At 34.9% G+C, this 18,538-nt stretch overlaps 2 protein-coding genes and 1 non-coding gene across 4 annotated transcripts in view; 1 reads left to right on the top strand and 2 right to left on the bottom strand.

Annotated features, from left to right (window-relative positions):
* The window catches only part of LOC145988549 (facilitated trehalose transporter Tret1-like), a 96,595-nt gene that overhangs the window by 54,465 nt on the left and 23,592 nt on the right, over window positions 1-18,538 (top strand). The gene's annotated exons all lie outside the window — the stretch shown is intronic.
* Window positions 1-18,538, bottom strand: part of mip40 (Myb-interacting protein 40) — a 128,388-nt gene that overhangs the window by 101,907 nt on the left and 7,943 nt on the right. The gene's annotated exons all lie outside the window — the stretch shown is intronic.
* LOC145989516 (small nucleolar RNA U3) lies at window positions 1,592-1,800 on the bottom strand. Its single transcript, XR_014441877.1, has one exon. It is a non-coding gene; the product is annotated as a small nucleolar RNA U3 (small nucleolar RNA).

Here is an 18,538-nt window from a genome sequence, read left to right as displayed (position 1 = left end):
TAAAGTGAACTTTAAACATTGTCTGACAAAATCGTTTTCATATGACGTGAAATATTTCATTAACATTAATGTGTAAATATTTTACTAATGAAAACAGCATTAAAGAATAAATATAGAAGTTTAATCATAAATCTCATCGTACATGATACTGCAAAAAAGCTTTTATTGAATGACTGCAGAATTAGGAACAACTACGTAAGATGGACATGGGTCATGTTCACGAGTGATATAAACAGCTGTTGGCCATCTGCGGTGAGCCTACGTGTTAAGGTGTTTTACTAGTAGAAAGCAACATTAAAAAAAAATACATACGTATAATTTGGCCCGCTTTATAGAAATTCGATCATACATTATGATATTGGCAGAAACTTATATTGAATGACTGTAGAACAACAAAAACATGGATAATGTTCAAGAGCGACAGCTGTTAGCCATCCGCGGAGAGCGAGCGGGTGGATCCTACTTTAAACGGTAGATCCAGTCTGCTGGCGAGACTGCCGCCGCCGCGCCTTGTGTAAGAGAGCTCGCTCGCGAGCGAACGATGAGTGAGGAGAAGAGTCGCTAAGGCGAGCGAGTCGTTAAGGTGCTTAATGACTCTTCGTGCCGACTCGCGAGTCGTGAACGATGAGGGAGGAGAAGAGTCGCTAAGGTGCTTAATGACTCTTCGTGCCGACTCGCGAGTCGTGAACGAATGATGGGGAAAGAGTCGTGGGACTGTGCTGTGACTCTTCGTGCTGTTTGAAGAGTCGTGAACGAGCGATGCTCGTGGAAATGCAAGCATGTGTCGCAGCGCAGATCTGGAGTGCATTTTGTTGCGATATTAAAACCAGTGATCGAATGCAAAAAAGGAAGAATATGTAAATGCACGTTATTACTAATAAAAGGTTGATATAATTATATAGCATTTCTGTGTATGCTATCGTACTGCATAATTTGCATTATCCGCAGCATGAAATGTAAACTGAAACAAGATACAAATATAGAAAATCTCACTCATGAGACAGAGTAATGAAAACAAGTATGCGCAATAAATTTTGTTTGTGTGTGTGTGTTTACTGTTTACACATATATGTATATCCACACACATACAGAATCGTATTTGTATTTTTCTTATTTTATGCCGCTTTTCTTCAAATTTTAAGTAATCGCGACGATGAGGATGATGCGTGATGATATAGATGAAGGGACACTCGTAAAGAATATCCTTGCCCAGACCGGGACTAGATCCCGGGAACTTCTGTGGCAAGATCAAATGTCGATTACTTCAGAATCTTGGCCATCTAGTCGGCTACACGCACACACACATACACAAAAATGCAATACAATTTATTAATCTTGAAGGACGTACGTTGTGTTCGTTTACTTAAATACAATCATCTGCTTCAACACCACCTACCCCCTTCCCCCTCTTCAGGCATGTGTTTCGAGAAAAAGAAGCTTGGCGACTCTTTTGAACGACTCTTCTCAGTGAGCGAGCGCTCATGAGTCGACTCGCACAAATGAACGGCTTGAACCCATCACTAGAGAGGAGAATTATCAGATCAGTTGCGCATTTCAATAAATATAATTTAGTTTTTATTAATTGAAACGAACCACTCAGATTGCGTCTTTCTCCTCCCAAACCCAAAAATGGAGGTGGGTGCGATCATCAATGATCAGGAGATGGCATAAGCCACTTCTGATCCGCTTCACGCTCAGAGAAAGACGCTATGATTCTTCATCGTGGTTGAGTCGATTCCGTGTTTCGGGATCAACGTAAACCAATCATACTACAGAAATGATCCTGTGAAGTATGATCTTGGTGAAAACTGGTGGAGCACCTGTACTTACGCACATTTCCCAAACACATGCCTCTGGGAAGCAGCACAACAATTCCAGTAAATACAGCTTGTTCCTGCCTTCAATGAAGCAAATGCAGAATTCATTGCTCGTACAATTAACAGTAATTAGCTGTTTTACTTTTGACACAAAATTACTTGCCATAGAATTTTATTTTGACGATAATATTGAGAACCGCAAAGATTGTAGCACTGCCATCTGTTGGCGATATTTGAATTTCAATGTTTCACGTCTCGACTGTACAGATGGCAGTAGTGACAATTTTTAGACGGCCTTTTTTTCTATGCGTTTCAGTCGTCGCAAACTTTCGCGTTAAAAGTTTTAAAATATACGCTTCTTATTTCTCTATACCGCGGAGAACGCACTTATTTCTTTTGCAATTCTCATCTATATATTATATTTCTTGAAATGCACTGGCGTCACCGATTTTTTTATATATATAATTAAAATGAACAAAAAATAATACGCTATTTGCGTAAATGTAATATGGTTATATCCTTGAGGAGAGACTTCTACTCGATAGAAGACTTACATAAATATCCAAGACAACTGTTCTTTATGTTGTCATATTTCATGCCGTTAATAGACTGAAAATTGCTTTGAACTTCCATACGCCTCGTTCAAGAATAATGTGAAAGTTGCGGCCTCTCATGTAAAAATCTCATGTTTGGAATTTTTAACATTAACTGACCCAGTTCCTACATTTAGCACCAATGTTTTTCTGGAGAAGTTATTATTTTATTTTAGTTATTCTGCTGAAATATTAATCAACTGAACATTATTCCTGTTATGACTGTGAAATATATATATATATATGTTGGTTTCTTTTCTAATTTGAAATGAAATGATGCCAATTCCTATGGAGGACCTCCCTGACTGATACGACCCCCCTCCCCTTCTTGCGATGCCCATGTTGAGATCTTACCGTACAGATCCATCAGGACAAAAAGTGTACTGATTAAACGTACGCTTATTAAAGACCTCACATTTATTATATTTTACTGTAGTCCAGAACAGAAAGATTGACTCGCCAAAGTTAGGTAATGTAAATTACTTGGAAGTATAGTCGTACCAAGAAGCGAAATACAGTAGCCAAATCGCGAACTAGTGGAAAGTCACTTGTTTACTGTTCTCGCAGTCAGGGCAGACAAACATGTTCCATTTCGCTCGTGCCCAGTACACCCCGATATAACTTCTCTTCGTTGTCAAAAAAATTCAAGAACGTTAATTATTTCGACTCTTGCCTTCTCCGTATACGGTTGTCCCTTTCACTATGATACAAACACTTGGCACCAAATAAAGGTGGCAACGCAGGGGTACGATTACATGGTAAGCAGCTAATTGCATCCCCACACTCCCTTCTTCCGCTTAGCATTGAAAATTCGACGACATCGCCAGAGGATTTTACTCTTCTTGGAAGAGCAGTACCTAAGGATCATTGCACTTCCAATGTTTTTTGTTTACAGGGAGACTAGATAACAAAAGTCATTTTGTTCCACGATTATACACGTTTAGTTGCAGCTATCTCTGATGAATCTTTGAGGTAGAAAGACCAGACGTGTCTCCACTGCCTTCAGTCTAACGCTAGCTCCCATTAAAGTCCTTATCAATGGATTTCCAAACAAGCATGTTGATGGCACATCTCGAATATTTCAAGCGTTGCTTCACGACAGAAGCTGCCTTCCGACGAAGGCCAGACGTTTTGCGCAAAGCAATGGCTATTGCACAAGTTTCAACGCTATTTTAATTCTATGAGCATAAAAAGAGAGACGTTCGGTGGTGAAAAATAACTGTGCGGCGTCGTTGACATCAAAGGATTATTTGGAATTAAGTTGATCTATCAGTTATCGGTGAATGGTGTTTTTTTACTATTATTATTTAATGTGCTTATTGCTGCAGTCGACAACAGTCATGAAATGGATGAATGACAGGATTCGAACACAGAATCCCTCGTTTCCAACATGTTAAGCTGTATTCAACAAGACAGTCAAGCTGAACATATGACTATGGGTAAGTCTCGGATTTTCTTTACCATCACAAACCGTGTCTCTTCAGAGTGGCCAGCCACTCTAGGACCGTGATAAAATTAAAGTATAATTTCCAGTTTCCAAAGCAAACTTTCCAAAAATTCAAGGCTACAAGCAGATGTTTTCTCTATTTCAACCTTACGTATTATCGCCTCTCACCACGCACACACATACAAAGGCAAATATATTCACAATATAAAGTTTCCGTGTGATTCCAATGTATCCAAAAGTTCTAATTCAATTCAATTGATTGCCTTGCAATCAAGGGGTCCCGGGTTCGATACCCGGTGGAGGCACATAGTGGTTCGGATTCCACTTTAAACTGTAGGTCCAGTCCCCATTAGCCTTACTGTGCATAAAGTGGACTTAAAACAGCAAATCAATCAATCAATTCAATTGAACGGTGTGCATGTTTAAAATATTTAATGTAAGGTGCAAAGTTTACATTTGCCATTTCACATACTCAGGCTCGAAATACAACTACAAATACAAGTCGCAAATATAGATGGACAAATCTACGAAAAATTATTCATTGTATAAGAATTTCAAACTAAAAATTGCCTAATCAACTTCAAGATATCTTATCTAGTAATAATCTTCCGTCTGTCAGATATACTGTTCTGCAAAGGACACTAACAAAGTAAATGGATTTAGAGAATTATGTTTTCTTTCTCAAGGAAACTTTTCTTTCCTTTCCCTTCCTTGATAAAAATAAAACCTAAACTGTGAAAAAACCTGCCTCAGGGCATTTATAAATATGTATAAAATCAATGGGATTTGGATTAATAAAAGTTGCAATTTTGCACGTCTACAGAAAAAAAAAATTCACGCAGAATTGCCAGTAAGTAGCCACCCTGGTCTTGTTTCATCAGCAGAACTCTTATATCTAGTCAATAAATACTACCCTAATAGGCAGGCAAAAAGTCACTATAAAATTGTGATCCAGAAACTTCTATCAGGGTGTAAGGTCGCTTTTCAGGTGAGTGGAAAGATGAATTTAGCACCAAAATGACCATTAATTGAGCCATTGTTAAAATTTAGGGGAGGATTGGGTACTAAGGGTGTTGGGTTTTGTACATGCACCTGAATAAATTGCTGAAATTTTGCATGACGTGTTCAAGAAAAATCATTCAAGCTTAGGGGCAAGTTTGCCAAAATTTGTTTCCAGTCCGTTTTCTGTTCAGATAGGGTAATCAGACCCAATGGAACCACAGTTTAAAGAGTAATGTGAACCACTGTTATCGCGCCTCCAGGAATCAAACCTGGTGACATGGTAACCAGTACACTATTCGGTACCGTCCCTACTGGTTTTATTGTTTAACCGTTTAAAGAAAGTCTAATAAATCATGTATAGTTTCTATTTCTTTTTCTTTTCGGGGCTGGGCGTTACATTTACGTTTACATTAATTGATGATTCCGAGGGTTTTTCTTCCAATCCCTCTTCCCTCGAGAAATATCAATGTTGCAATAGTCTCATTGCAAAGACAGAAGGGCATGAAACGTGCTTTTCACAATTTACACACTAATCTTTGAACAGGTTTTAAAAATAAACATAGACACTATTAGTTCAAAGAGGTACCTTTAGCCTCAATAGTGATTGTTATACCGAGAAACTTCACTAGCCGTGCAGGAAACCTTTACAAGAGATGCCAAGTGGCAGATGGTTGTGGGTGGTGGATACATAAAAATTCTAACTAATTTGGAAGTTAATACAGAACATCATTTGTTGTAATAATTATGCTTACATGCATTGAGAGTCGACATATATTCTTCTGTCTTGGGGGGTATGGTCTTCCCTACCCCTCTTTTGCATCGTCATTGAGAAACGTATTTCTATGCTGAATAAGTTCGAATCAATTCAGGGGAGAAAACCCGCACTTTAGGGAATGATCCATGCTTTGAGGGAGCTTTCAGACCAGAGTGACATGTCACACGTGTAGACTGGAAAGAGAACTTCAGAAATGTATCCAATCTTTCGGATTGTTTGTTTACTAAAATTTGAAATGGGTGCATCTGCACTTTAGGCTATCTGCACCCGTCTCAAAATGTGAGGAGTAATCCTCTTAGAAAAAAACAGTGCGTAATGTTAAAAAAATCTCCCTGAAAGGTCAAGTGCAAGACTGTTTAGGGGTCTGCACAAGACAAACACATTAAAATATGGTTAAATGGGGTGCTAGACTCCTGTTCGATACAGAAATTCAAATACCTTCTTCAAGACATCACCCAACGGGGAGGTCAAATCATCTACCTTTCGAACCCAAGTGACACAAGCTGTATGTGTCGCTCACCTTGGACCGTTCTTCACCCATGCATGGTAGACTTTTTGCTTGTAGACTGCAGGGTCGATTGTCGCTTCGGTCTGAAAAATCCCTAAATCAGGGATAGCAAAACCATCGAGTAGCTTGCTGAGATATTTTAAAAGGCTTGTGAATGGTTTTCATGTGCTTCATAGCACCTCCAGCATAGGCAGCGGACAGCCTAGTCAGTCAAAATTTTAAGGAGCAAAAATAATCTTAAAACATGCTAAAGTCGTTTTCACGTTCAGAAGACACAACGGCGCTTATGGAGAAACCGTACAGTGTTGCCAATACAGCGCTAGCTCATGTCGCCGGGAAATGATGAGCTTCCTTCACAATGTAGGTGTTACATATTTTATATATATAATGATAATTATATGTAATTATTAATATTAATATTATACTGTGAACATTACAGTTCATTAGCATGTCATTTTCCCATTAGATTTAATTTAATACACAGGAACATTTAATATTCATTCGCCTTTCTCTGTAATTATTTCATAGAATAACATTGAGATATGGTAATGTGTTACATATATATATATATATATATAAATTCGTTATTGTCTATGAATTTATGTGTACGTTGGAAACTGAAAGGTGATCTTCATTTCAGTATTAATGTCGACAGTAATGTAAACAAAACAACGTGTATTTGCGACAGCACTAATGTTGCTCACAACAGCAGCATTGGAAATAATTGTCAATTATTAAATTAAAGTAATTGCAATTCTATTATAACAAACTGAATGAAGTTAATATTTTTACTGAATGGAAATAAAATAACAACTCAAAAACTTGGTGGTGATTAGCCGGAATACTGCGGTGAGTCGGCTCAAGATGACCAGACAACGTCCCCTTACTTCGCACGCGGTTCGGGTTAAAAAGAAACTCCAAATGCATGGAAGTAATATTTCTGGGAACCTTTGAGTGGTTATAAAAAATAATTTCATTATTTTCTTCACAACTTTGTCGCTGGAAGATTTTACTTGGAATTACAGAACAAAAAATGGCCAGCGATGACATTTTCTACTGCACGAATATAAAAAATCTCCACATACTTTATTTAAATATTTTTTAATGCGAATATGCTTTAAAGTATTGATAAATTCTGAGCACCACCATCAGCTATGACAATTAGAAAACAGTGTCAATTTTTTTTCATAATGAATGCTTCAATTTTACGGCATGTTTCAACGTTAGGAATGAAAACAATGTAAAAATTTTGTTTTCACAGAAAATTTGAGTTTTTAATTTATCTAAAAATATGTAAACAAGTTACCACTTTTTTGTGCTCACCATCGTATTCTCTACAAAATTTCCTGCAAAACTGCAGGTACCGATTTTACGCAAGCTAAATTTGTAAATCGAGAAATTTCACAACAGCGCGCTCGTATTTCCCATAAGAAAAGCATTGTCCATAAGAGCCCATTGTGTCTTCTGAACGTGAAAACGACTATAGAACAACTGTTATTACCTTTTCGTGCTGCAGATCGCCTGTAAATGTGTTTTCTTGCTGCTGATTTAACTCACAAGTATGTTAAATACTCATTTAAAGTTGATCATCAAGGAAATTTTATTGCAACTATACAATTTATTAAATAATCACATATTATTGTAATAACAAAATTAAGTTAAAGGAGGCCAGAAAACAAGTTTACACATAAGAATGCCATTTAAAAAAGGCACCACAACTTTCAGAGCTCTCTTTGATTGTTCCAGAAAGTGTTCTTATGAAGGACTTAACCTTGTATTGAAATTTCATAATAATTTCCCATGGACTATACTATACTTCTTGACAATCTGGAAATGTGGATTTTATATTAAGAAGTTCTATAATGTAAGCAACCTCTAATCTTAAAAAAATGAAAGTAAAAGTCACACTCTCATTCAACAAGTCACGGAAAATATTAATTTACATATTGGTGGTCTATTTTCCTCCAACCATAGTGACAATTATAAAAGGTTGTAAAACTTCTTTCAAGTCTTTGTGGGGGCATGGCAACCAATGACTGTCCTCGGACCACGCGTAATGAATGGAATTGTATTTTCAGATTCATATGCAACTAAACCTTGGCATTGACGATTGCTCACATACCAAGGTTTATAATCAGCAAAGCTTTATACACCAGTCATAAAGTGTTGATATACAGGGGTCGGCATAATCAAGTTTACCGAAAATGTATGTCATAGGGTGCAGCAGTAAACTGACTTATGCCGATCCCTGTATTTTCCTCAGAGCATGCCTTACCAGTCTTCCATCAAAACAAACACTGCTAAATAATATCATGTAGTTCCATCTTTGACTTACTATCTGTTGATCATAATTTCTGTTATTTATTTTTGTTTCTTTCATTGTTGATGATTTCAGCATAGAATGGCCATTTGCGCTGGATCTGGAATTTTCTCAATAAACCATCTGAACAATCAATATCTCAGATTTATAATGGTGAATTTTGGTGCACTGATAGACCTACCATACAGTAGCTTGAAGCAACACAAATTAGCTCAATCAGCCTGTCTGGTCTTGAGTGCCATTCTAAAAACTCATAAATATGAAGCCTTAAAGTTTTTAAAAGTTAAACAGCTTGCTGATAGAAAACTAACGCGTCATATTGTTTGGTTGCCCTATGCCTGTTTATCAAAAAGAATAATTCCTTAGCATGTGATTAATAATATCAACATGTTAAATGTTTTTAAGAACCAAGAAATTATAAATATTCAATCCACTGTTGGTAGCTTGCCACAAAGTAATTTTCCACCAGATGTGTGGGAGAGGGAATTCCAGCATTTCCCAATTGTGGAACAAATCCCTGTACATTACATGCAAAAGTTCAATTTTTGAGTTCCAAGTTATTTTTTGTCTTCATAATTACAACTCCACTTTTAACATCTCTTTCTGATGTATTATTAGCATTGTTTTCCTGTAGTTTACGGTTATTACAAGCATAAGAAAAACAGTTTTTTCCTTTGTGACGTTTCAGGAGAACACACGCTCCTTTCATCAGACATTTATTTTCATTTTGACTAAAGATACAGTTATAACAATGGTTAGTAATTTTTAAACAAAAAGAATCTGTTATATAATGGATGTTGTCAATGTTACATTGTTGTAATATAGCAACTTAACTGTGAAAAAAACAGTCTATTTTATTTTTATTTTAGATTTTTTAAAATTATGAATCCCAAATATCATCAGGTAATTCAAATTCATCATTGTTTTCACAAAGTCTCTTGATGTTTTCTGTTACATTAAATTTTAAAGATGGTGGCTTACTCCATTTGTGAAAAAGAAAACTCCACACTGGATCTATGTTACCATTTTCATTATTTAATTTATTCCAGTGTTCTTCTGCAATGAACGAGGCTTCCCAGACATTCAACTCTGTGTTTCCCGTTAATCTTTTTAAAACCCTTCTCTTTTTAATCAAATGCTTCTCTTCGATGATATGAGTTGACAAACCTGTTCTTGGGTTTAGATTTATAATGTCCAAATCGTGTTCGTGCCATCTTATTGCCATTTTCCTTGCTGTTTGTCCCACATAATCTTTTAAACATGAACAACTTATATTATATATTCCTGTGGTTTCCACATCTGGTAGCGAGTTCCTCATTTTGAATTCATTAAATGTACATTCCAAACTTCTTGGTGATTTAAAAACAATTTTGAAATTAAAACTTCTAAAAATTTTTGCAATTTTATGTGAGAATCCCTTGTGGAATGGAATGCACACAAATTTCTTTTCAACAGATTTTTCATCTTTGTCTGTATTTCTCTTTTCCTTTAGTTTTCTTGCGACTTGTTTTTTGATTTGGTTTATTCTGTTAGTGTGAAAGCCATTTTCTTTTGCTATATTAAAGAGCCTTTCTTCTTCATTTTTGATATCCTCATTATTAGAACATAGTCTTTGTGCTCTCAGGAAAAAATTTAAAAATATGTTATCCATTGTTATACGCGAATGTTCTGATTTGGCATGGATGTATTTTTCCCCCGCTAATTTTTTTCTATGGACTGATGTTTGAATTGTTGAGTCAGTTGTCTTAATTTGCAGATCAAGGAAAGAAATTACATTGTTATTCATGGGTTCGCAAGTGAATTTTATGCGACGATGTGATTCATTTAACGATTTAAATACGTCCATGATGGTGTTCTCATTTTTAGCAATAATTAGCACATCATCTACATATCTGATGTAGAGTTTGATATCCGCACCTATCGCATTAACAATTGGAGATTCTATGTAATGAAGGAAAATGCTGGAGATGATTCCGGATACTGGGTTTCCCATTGATAGACCATTACTTTGCTGATAGATTTTGCCATCAAATATAAAGTAATTGTAATTTGCACATACAGTAAACCATCGAACCATTTCCCATGATTCTACTGGGTTAACCTTCATCTCAATAAGCCATCTGTGTAATGCATCTGTGGCACCTTCTATTGGGACACTAGGATATAAATTTTCAACATCAAAACTTGCAATACGATACTCACTATTCCAAACAATATTTTTTAGTTTCTGTTTCACTTCATATGCATTTTTAACACTGAATGGTGTTTGTTGTTTAATTATAGCAAGTCTTTCAACTAAATATTTGGATAGTTTGTATGCAGGATGTGTGAAAGTTGCAATGATGGGTCGTATTGGAGTTCCCGGTTTGTGAGTTTTTGGTAGTCCAAAGGCAATCGGCAGGGTTGAATTTTTGACAATGAGTTTTTTCTTCATTTCTCTTGGTATCGTGATACTGCTTTCAATTACTTTCTTTACCTCATTTATTATTTTAGTTATAGGGTTTCGAGAGGTTTCTGTGAAATTGTTTAATTTGAAACATTCTTCCATTTTTTCTTTATAGTCCTTAATTCGGATAAGGACAGGTTTATTTTCCTTGTCCGATTTTATTAAGAAAATGTCGTTTTCTTTCAACCAGATCTTGAAACCATGAACTTTTTTTCCCAACCTTATATGCTCTTTCTCCCGTTCTGTGTATTTTGGACCTCTGTTAGTTCTTCTGTTGTATTCAAAACTTAAACGTTCATCAAGAGCATCATGTGTGAGACTTCGTAATTTTCTTTTTTCCTCCTCATCATCTAAGAAATTCAGTGCTTTCTCTATTGAAATCACGAAATCTTCCTTGTGTATATAAGCACTACCAACTGAAAATTTCATTCCGAATTGAAAAATTTCTATATACTCATCAGGTACCTCAATATCCGTAAGATTTATAAATAATCTGTTGTCAATGTTCTTAGTTTCTATTTTACCAGTGTCATTAACTGCTTCCCTTTTTTTAATTTCAAAATTGTTTTTAAATCACCAAGAAGTTTGGAATGTACATTTAATGAATTCAAAATGAGGAACTCGCTACCAGATGTGGAAACCACAGGAATATATAATATAAGTTGTTCATGTTTAAAAGATTATGTGGGACAAACAGCAAGGAAAATGGCAATAAGATGGCACGAACACGATTTGGACATTATAAATCTAAACCCAAGAACAGGTTTGTCAACTCATATCATCGAAGAGAAGCATTTGATTAAAAAGAGAAGGGTTTTAAAAAGATTAACGGGAAACACAGAGTTGAATGTCTGGGAAGCCTCGTTCATTGCAGAAGAACACTGGAATAAATTAAATAATGAAAATGGTAACATAGATCCAGTGTGGAGTTTTCTTTTTCACAAATGGAGTAAGCCACCATCTTTAAAATTTAATGTAACAGAAAACATCAAGAGACTTTGTGAAAACAATGATGAATTTGAATTACCTGATGATATTTGGGATTCATAATTTTAAAAAATCTAAAATAAAAATAAAATAGACTGTTTTTTTCACAGTTAAGTTGCTATATTACAACAATGTAACATTGACAACATCCATTATATAACAGATTCTTTTTGTTTAAAAATTACTAACCATTGTTATAACTGTATCTTTAGTCAAAATGAAAATAAATGTCTGATGAAAGGAGCGTGTGTTCTCCTGAAACGTCACAAAGGAAAAAACTGTTTTTCTTATGCTTGTAATAACCGTAAACTACAGGAAAATAATTTTATCATGCAAGCAATGCGTACATACAAGAAAAACTATTATTCATCTATTACGGGGAGAGAGGTACGTACATTCCAGAAATATCAAATCAAGATTCAAACGACACTTCAGAGAATCAGATTTTTGAGAAGATGCAAGTTAAACAATATAGTGCCAAATTTTTTGAAGTGGAAATTTCGAACTCGTAATACCTACACCAGTGATTTTAAAGCAAAGCTACAGATGTTAATGATAGGATGCCTAATCAGGGACTCGTACTCAGAATTGGACAGCCTTTCTCGAAAGACATATGATCTCCACATAACATTGTCAAATTCTTTGCACCCACTCATATGGGATAAAGTAAACAGAGCTACAGAACAAGTTGTAGAACACTACAGCAAGCTTTCAGAAAGGAGACTTGATAGGAAATTTTACCAGCTAATTCAAGAAGAACAAGTTATATACAACAACAATGAAAGAAGGGAAGCAGTTAATGACACTGGTAAAATAGAAACTAAGAACATTGACAACAGATTATTTATAAATCTTACGGATATTGAGGTACCTGATGAGTATATAGAAATTTTTCAATTCGGAATGAAATTTTCAGTTGGTAGTGCTTATATACACAAGGAAGATTTCGTGATTTCAATAGAGAAAGCACTGAATTTCTTAGATGATGAGGAGGAAAAAAGAAAATTACGAAGTCTCACACATGATGCTCTTGATGAACGTTTAAGTTTTGAATACAACAGAAGAACTAACAGAGGTCCAAAATACACAGAACGGGAGAAAGAGCATATAAGGTTGGGAAAAAAAGTTCATGGTTTCAAGATCTGGTTGAAAGAAAACGACATTTTCTTAATAAAATCGGACAAGGAAAATAAACCTGTCCTTATCCGAATTAAGGACTATAAAGAAAAAATGGAAGAATGTTTCAAATTAAACAATTTCACAGAAACCTCTCGAAACCCTATAACTAAAATAATAAATGAGGTAAAGAAAGTAATTGAAAGCAGTATCACGATACCAAGAGAAATGAAGAAAAAACTCATTGTCAAAAATTCAACCCTGCCGATTGCCTTTGGACTACCAAAAACTCACAAACCGGGAACTCCAATACGACCCATCATTGCAACTTTCACACATCCTGCATACAAACTATCCAAATATTTAGTTGAAAGACTTGCTATAATTAAACAACAAACACCATTCAGTGTTAAAAATGCATATGAAGTGAAACAGAAACTAAAAAATATTGTTTGGAATAGTGAGTATCGTATTGCAAGTTTTGATGTTGAAAATTTATATCCTAGTGTCCCAATAGAAGGTGCCACAGATGCATTACACAGATGGCTTATTGAGATGAAGGTTAACCCAGTAGAATCATGGGAAATGGTTCGATGGTTTACTGTATGTGCAAATTACAATTACTTTATATTTGATGGCAAAATCTATCAGCAAAGTAATGGTCTATCAATGGGAAACCCAGTATCCGGAATCATCTCCAGCATTTTCCTTCATTACATAGAATCTCCAATTGTTAATGCGATAGGTGCGGATATCAAACTCTACATCAGATATGTAGATGATGTGCTAATTATTGCTAAAAATGAGAACACCATCATGGACGTATTTAAATCGTTAAATGAATCACATCGTCGCATAAAATTCACTTGCGAACCCATGAATAACAATGTAATTTCTTTCCTTGATCTGCAAATTAAGACAACTGACTCAACAATTCAAACATCAGTCCATAGAAAAAAATTAGCGGGGGAAAAATACATCCATGCCAAATCAGAACATTCGCGTATAACAATGGATAACATATTTTTAAATTTTTTCCTGAGAGCACAAAGACTATGTTCTAATAATGAGGATATCAAAAATGAAGAAGAAAGGCTCTTTAATATAGCAAAAGAAAATGGCTTTCACACTAACAGAATAAACCAAATCAAAAAACAAGTCGCAAGAAAACTAAAGGAAAAGAGAAATACAGACAAAGATGAAAAATCTGTTGAAAAGAAATTTGTGTGCATTCCATTCCACAAGGGATTCTCACATAAAATTGCAAAAATTTTTAGAAGTTTTAATTTCAAAATTGTTTTTAAATCACCAAGAAGTTTGGAATGTACATTTAATGAATTCAAAATGAGGAACTCGCTACCAGATGTGGAAACCACAGGAATATATAATATAAGTTGTTCATGTTTAAAAGATTATGTGGGACAAACAGCAAGGAAAATGGCAATAAGATGGCACGAACACGATTTGGACATTATAAATCTAAACCCAAGAACAGGTTTGTCAACTCATATCATCGAAGAGAAGCATTTGATTAAAAAGAGAAGGGTTTTAAAAAGATTAACGGGAAACACAGAGTTGAATGTCTGGGAAGCCTCGTTCATTGCAGAAGAACACTGGAATAAATTAAATAATGAAAATGGTAACATAGATCCAGTGTGGAGTTTTCTTTTTCACAAATGGAGTAAGCCACCATCTTTAAAATTTAATGTAACAGAAAACATCAAGAGACTTTGTGAAAACAATGATGAATTTGAATTACCTGATGATATTTGGGATTCATAATTTTAAAAAATCTAAAATAAAAATAAAATAGACTGTTTTTTTTCACAGTTAAGTTGCTATATTACAACAATGTAACATTGACAACATCCATTATATAACAGATTCTTTTTGTTTAAAAATTACTAACCATTGTTATAACTGTATCTTTAGTCAAAATGAAAATAAATGTCTGATGAAAGGAGCGTGTGTTCTCCTGAAACGTCACAAAAAAAAAAACTGTTTTTCTTATGCTTGTAATAACCGTAAACTACAGGAAAATAATTTTATCATGCAAGCAATGCGTACATACAAGAAAAACTATTATTAGCATTGGTTATTAATTTAGTTTTCTTCATGCAAGGGCTCTTTGCATGTCCTGTAGACCCACTAAATATATCATGCTGCATAATATCAAATAATCTACAGGTTAAAAACATAAAACGGTACCTTTGTTTGGATGTGAAACATGGTCCCTTACACTAAAAGAGGAACTTACATTTCAAGAAAGATATATTGTACTTAAAACAGATGAAAAAGCAGGTGAGTGGACAAGAGTGCATAATACTGGACAGCATAATCTAAATTCATCCCCAGACATTATTGGATTAATTAAATCAAGATTAATTTGTTGGATAGGCCATGAAGCATACATGGAAAAGGATAATAAGTCTCCTTGTTCGGAAACCTGACGGCAAGAAAAAAATGGACCTCAAGGAAATGGTCATGAGTGGATAGATCTTACCCTGGAAGACATAGCTTGCAGCAGCAATAAACTTTCAGGTACAGGAATGCCAGAGACATAGTCAGGTGAAAAGAAATCCCAGCAAAGTTAAATTCATTAAATGCGATCATTGTGGCAAACTCCTTCAGAAAAACTGCAAAGAAACTTGATCAAAGCATCGAACTTCATCCACAGCACAGAGATAATGAGACTTAACCACTTCAGTCAAATAAAAACTGTTTGCGGAAATTGCTGGATGATCTGCTTACAATGAAAGAGAACTGTAAGGTTTCAACCCAAAAAAAGCAGCAAGATAATGATGTTGTGTCCAGCAGACATGCTTGTGACTTGCAGTACTATTCATGTTGATAGTCAGCTCATTGTTGGGCTTGGTGGGCAAGCACGTTAAGTGATTGACTTTCAGCTCGCCACCAAAGTTCACATGCTCAAATCCTACTGTTGGCATAGATGCTCTTTGAGAATATGCACGAATTTCATCATATTATCACTCACACTCATTCTTGCGATTAGCCAAAACTGGCTAAATAACAAAAATACAAGATACCCCATTTATCTGAAAACTATTTCCAAATCTTCCAATTATTAATAGGGTTAACATGGACTCCGGAGGAACAAATACTTTCCACGGACTGATTGTGCATCCAGTATGCTTAATCATGTTTGTGCCCATGATCCTCGCATATATATAAATACCAAAGCATATGGGCATGGACGTTCATTGTGTTTGTCGCATTGACTATGTCATCCATTCGTGTGACATCCTCATCATTACAATTAACCAAAGGGGTAGAAAAGCGATGTAAAATAACCAAAATAAAAGAGAAATTTAGAAGGGTTCCACCAGTGGCCACATCGTTGCCTGGGATATCTTGTCCACCATTACTGGCTACTCTCGTTGTATATCTTATTAATAAACTGTCAGATCAGATTTAAAAAATTCCCACAATGCCTTTTTACATTATCTTAGATGGAGGAAGAATCATGATTACAAGCAGGAACAAACCCATTCAGCCTGAGTTCCAACGCTGTAATGATCTTTACAAGCTGTACAGGAGGATGGTGAAGATGTTTGGAATACTGGAAGTTGAGTTGATTTTCTTTTTAAGTCCACTTTATGCAAAGACAGGCTAATCGGGATTGGACCTACAGTTTAAAGTTGGATCTAACTAACTGTGCAAGGTGGCAAATTACCACTGTACCACCGGGAAGTCCTTGGAAGTTAAGTTTGAAACCTAGATAATGTAATTTTATGCCATTTAAAAATGCACAGAATATTAACTTGGGAGTATTATGTTGCAAAAAGAAAGTTGGACAAGTACATTGCTATTACGTGAAGCAAGGAAATACTACAGCAATCAAACCTAAAAATTCTTACATGTAAGATATAGGAGCATCATTATGATGTTAAGAGCACCAGACTTCACCTGTGTAACCTACTCATGTAAACACATAGGAGCAGTACACAATTGAACTTGACTAGGATTTAACCAAGACTGGAGGAGTGTTTTTGAAAATACTAAGAAAAGTACTCATGTGAAGAGAATTGGAAAACCATGCCCGATATCAGAGTTTAGGCTATGTTAACACAGATATCAGACTACATATTTAATTGTACAAACAGTTGGTTTTCATACATCCAATATTACAATGCTCAACAATAAGTTGATTACAAATTATTTTAGTGGATTCTTACATTTTGTTTGGGGGGGGGGGGAGGTTCATTTTGAATTTGAAGATTTTGTATAGAGGACTTTTTTTTGTAACAGAAGTATTCAACACCTATCGCAGGGTAGCCACTCTAGGACAATGCTAAAATTCAAGTATAATTCCTGGTTTTCAAGGCGAAATTTCAATAAATTCAAGGGCACAAGCAGATGTTTTCTATATTTCAACCTTACGTATGTATTTTGTATTAAATATATTAAAATATAAAGAGTCTGTGTGATTGCAGTGTATCCAAAAATGTATAATTCAATTAAATGGTACAAAAATATTTAATTTATCAAATACTTACACTCGAAATACATCTACAAACACAAGTCACAAATATTACAGGATATACTACGGTAATCTATGAAAAATTGTTAATTGTATAAAAATTTCAAATTCAAATTTACTTAATCAACTTCAAGATATATCTTGCAATAATCTTCCATCTGTCAGACAGATTGTTCTCCAAAGGACATTAACAAAGTAAATGGATGGAGAGAATATTGTTTTATTTCCACCTGATTTCTTTTCCATCCTTGATAAAAATAAAAGCTAAACGGTGAAACACTTGCCTCAGGACATTTATAAATATGTATAAATTCAATGAGGTTTGGATTAATAAAAGTTGCAATTTTTCACGTCTACAGAGAAAATTTCCAGAGCCAATAATTCATGCACAATTCCCGGTGAGAAGCCACCCTGCCCTTGAAAGAATTTTGTTAACTGGAGTAGTGGATTAACATAGTAAATTGGTATCTTATTCAAATTCTAGGGAATACAGTATTATCGTCTATTACTTTCAAAATGACTGATTGGTTTATATAATTAAGTTTTGGTCACAAATTAAAAAAAAAGTACATCATGTTTGGTATCAAATTATAGGTTTTCAGTGTCAAGAAATTAAAAATACTTTTATTGCTATATACATTTTCTTCCTTGTAAATGGCAATGTGATCTATGATGGCAGCATGTTATGTTAGGTTAGAAAACTTGCATCTAGTGCAGTTTCTTATTATTATTATTATTATTATTATAAGTATGGCATACAATGCAGAATTTTTTCCAGGAAAACTGTGGCCTGTGGATTATATATTTTGTTGTAAAAGAAAGTTTGTTGAATGTTGTGGTCTGATATGGCAAATAGTATGTATAAAATGTTTTAAGTCTACTTCATGTACAGGTATGCTAATTTGAACTGGGTCTACAGTTTAAAGTAGCATCCGAACCACCATGCAATGTACCTCCATCAAGGTGACAGTGTTACCACTACTTCATCATGGAGGCCTATTCATAAATTGATCAGTTATCATTGCA

The sequence above is a fragment of the Lepisma saccharinum genome, chromosome 6, assembly GCF_977018435.1.
Source record: "Lepisma saccharinum chromosome 6, izLepSacc3.1, whole genome shotgun sequence".
Classification (NCBI taxonomy): domain Eukaryota; kingdom Metazoa; phylum Arthropoda; class Insecta; order Zygentoma; family Lepismatidae; genus Lepisma; species Lepisma saccharinum.
Note: the sequence above shows the minus strand (reverse complement) of the source record. Positions and strands in the feature narration are given on the sequence as shown.